We start from the raw sequence: 2,967 nt of genomic DNA, 5'->3' as shown, positions 1-2,967 counted from the left end.
GCTCAGCCTGCACCAGGAATTGCTCAGCAACAACAACCTGCACGCACCTATTGTTGTTTATGTAAAACCAGAACAGTAAAAAGGTGGACCGAGGTTTCAGCCAAAAGGAAGAAGAAGACCAAACCCACAGTTAAGAAACTGCTGGGGATGTGGCCAGAACAGACACATAAGCAACCCGTGGCCACTTAACCAAGGCCAACAAGGCCCACAATGGCAAAGACAACAAGGCAGAACATGGCAACAGCAGCAACCTCAGCAGCAACCTCAGCAGCCTCAACAATGGCAAAGACCACAGAACCCTGAGTGGTGTAACCAAGAGCCACAACACCAAGGGCCAGTCAATCCATGGCATGGCCCAAATACAGAATACTACACTCTAAAAAATGCTGGGTTAAAAACAACCCAATTTGGGTTATTTTGGCAACCCAGCGCTGGGTCAAAAAGGGTCGAACCCAGCGCTGGGTTATTTTGACCCAGCAGGGCTGGGTTAACCTCTTAACCCAGCATGCTGGGTTGTTTTTTGACCCAAAATTTGGTTAAAAATGAACACAGTGCTGGGTAACTGTAACCCAATATTGGGTTGAAAATTGAACCATGGTCCTTTAAACCGAAAATAACAATTTACATTAAAAAATATATTTTTATTTTATTATTATATTTTAAATTATTATTATATGTGTGAAAACACCCAAAACAGAAAAAACCCACATCATTGAACATTGTGTGTGCTTGGATCTTTTTTATTTCAAGAAATTGTTTGTAAACTGCCTGTTCAGCATGCTTTAAGATGTGCAGAACACACAAGAACTGTACCAAAGAAAAGATATGGACAGGTTGTATAATATATGTATAATACAGTTTGTCAATATAAATAATTTAAAATCTCAGTAGCTCAAAATAAACTGCAAAAATTCTATAATATTTCCTAAGAGAAAATAGTCAGTTCAGTTCAATGTACCATAAGAATAATAAATCAATTGCAGTATAAAAAGAATGTTTACATTAAAAAGTTATTTTACACCTCTGCAAAATTTCATAATCTGTTAACATTAAATAAATTTGATATTTCCTGGGAGACATGGCCACGGTACAAATAACAAATCAATTGCCGTGTAAACAAACAGATTTAAAATGTTTTTACACTCTAAAAGCACCTCTGAACAATGTTAGCTAAATTCAGTTAAGTCTAGAAAAAGTGTGATCTAACAATAATTACTGCTTAGCAGCATATATAAAAGCTCAAAGAATTCTTATCGCTGGGGTTTCATCTCCAGGAAGTCCATACACCACAGTCTGTAGAAACTGCCAGACAGGGGAGCACTGTTTAGAATGCTTCAAAGCAAACATCTACTGCTGCCTGCAATGTTTTTGCTCAAGTGCTTCTCCATTTGTTATCACAAAAGCCTGAAAGCACTGGTTGTCTTCAAGCCTGAGAACAGGGAAATTCAATCGCGTCTTGATCGCAGGTATTTAGCCATGTTGGTACTGATCTGAAAAGAAAAACAAAGTTAAAACTTGTAAGAGCATAGTGTGGAAGTTAAGCTTTAAAATTCCTAGCTAATATCCATTACGGTTACATACTTGCATCAATCACTATTCATTTTAGTTTTTTTATAGTTCTAATTTTAACAGTCATAATAAATATGAAGAGCAGTGTCCTGTGATACCATGATTAGCAAACAGCTATTAACTTACTGGTTGTATGTCTGTGAAAGCCTACCTGGTTTCTATGCAAGTTGGTCTGAACATTTTCCTTCCGATCTTGTAAACTGATGTTGGAAGGACTACAGGAAGCTCGAGTAAGGTGATGTCACTCTGACGGTCTACAATTAAAAATAAAAAAAGTGTTCATGTAACCACTGAAAATGCAAGCAAAAAGCCTTAACATGTGACACAATCTTTATGTTTGACATTTATTAATTAAATGGTGTATTAAGAAATGGTTCACACAATGAAGTCATTCTTAAAGAGTCATTTAACAAACAAAAGGTTTACAAATTATTCCAAATTTAATTTGAAATGCCATGAGGGAGATTAGTAAATTTTGAGCTGAATTATTCCTTTAAGAACTGCATATGTAATGTGATCTAGGCAAACATGGATATATTAATGACAAAATTATCATTGTTAGATGAACTAACCCCTTTAATCCCAATTACCTGCTGACATAGTTTCTATGTTGGAAAGTAGATGAAGAGCCTGCTTCTCTTGGCTGGCAAACTGCAGAATCTTATCCTTAAAGACAGGCACCCAATTCTTTTGAGCCAGAGTGAGGATTCAAAACTGTCCTGGGATTTCTAGATTACAAGAAGAAGATACAGCAAAGCAAGTTATTGTGTTTAACAATCAAACTGAATTTCAAATTTAAACACACCATGCCCGGCCCCGGATTGTCGGAGAGACGTGGATACTCCCTTGACTTGGTGGCCACTGCTCTTTCTTACGTCCACAGATGACTTTGAGCAAAAATGTAATCACAAAAAAATTGATTTAGGAATCTAAATGAGAAAATATAAACCTGCGACACACTTGCACAATAGACTACGTGCACAAGCGTAGCGGCGAACTTCCGCTGTCGCCAGAAGTCAGGATGTCAGTTTCTGGTTTGCTCTCGCACCACACAAAATGTCTGTGTTTACAAAATGTCTTAAAGATCTGCCAAATATAAGCATTAACGATGAACACAGCATCGTTGATACCTGGTCTCCTGCTCAAACAAGCAAGCGGGACAAAGTATTTAAGCTCTATATATCGAGTTATATCCACAACTACGAAGATAAGTAGTTTAATCTAATGTGGTGTGCCGACAGCTAACGTTAGTGGCTAAGCTAGTTAGTGACGTGTTTATTATTATTGTCATGCACTTTATCAAATAAAGATGCACACAAACACACTTTACTTTAGCAAAAAAGTTAACTTACATTTCTCCAAAGTGCTTAATCAAATGTGACACCAAAATCCAAACCA

General features: G+C 37.1%; 1 long non-coding RNA gene across 1 annotated transcript; it reads right to left on the bottom strand.

Annotated features, from left to right (window-relative positions):
* Window positions 1-763: 763 nt before the first annotated feature.
* Window positions 764-2,434, bottom strand: LOC130561435 (uncharacterized). The gene is made up of 3 exons (XR_008963825.1): window positions 2,160-2,434; window positions 1,721-1,823; window positions 764-1,490 (listed from the first exon to the last, which is right to left on the bottom strand). It is a non-coding gene; the product is annotated as an uncharacterized LOC130561435 (long non-coding RNA).
* Window positions 2,435-2,967: the final 533 nt, after the last annotated feature.

This window comes from Triplophysa rosa, linkage group LG1 (assembly GCF_024868665.1).
Source record: "Triplophysa rosa linkage group LG1, Trosa_1v2, whole genome shotgun sequence".
NCBI classification, from domain to species: Eukaryota; Metazoa; Chordata; class Actinopteri; order Cypriniformes; family Nemacheilidae; genus Triplophysa; species Triplophysa rosa.
Note: the sequence above shows the minus strand (reverse complement) of the source record. Positions and strands in the feature narration are given on the sequence as shown.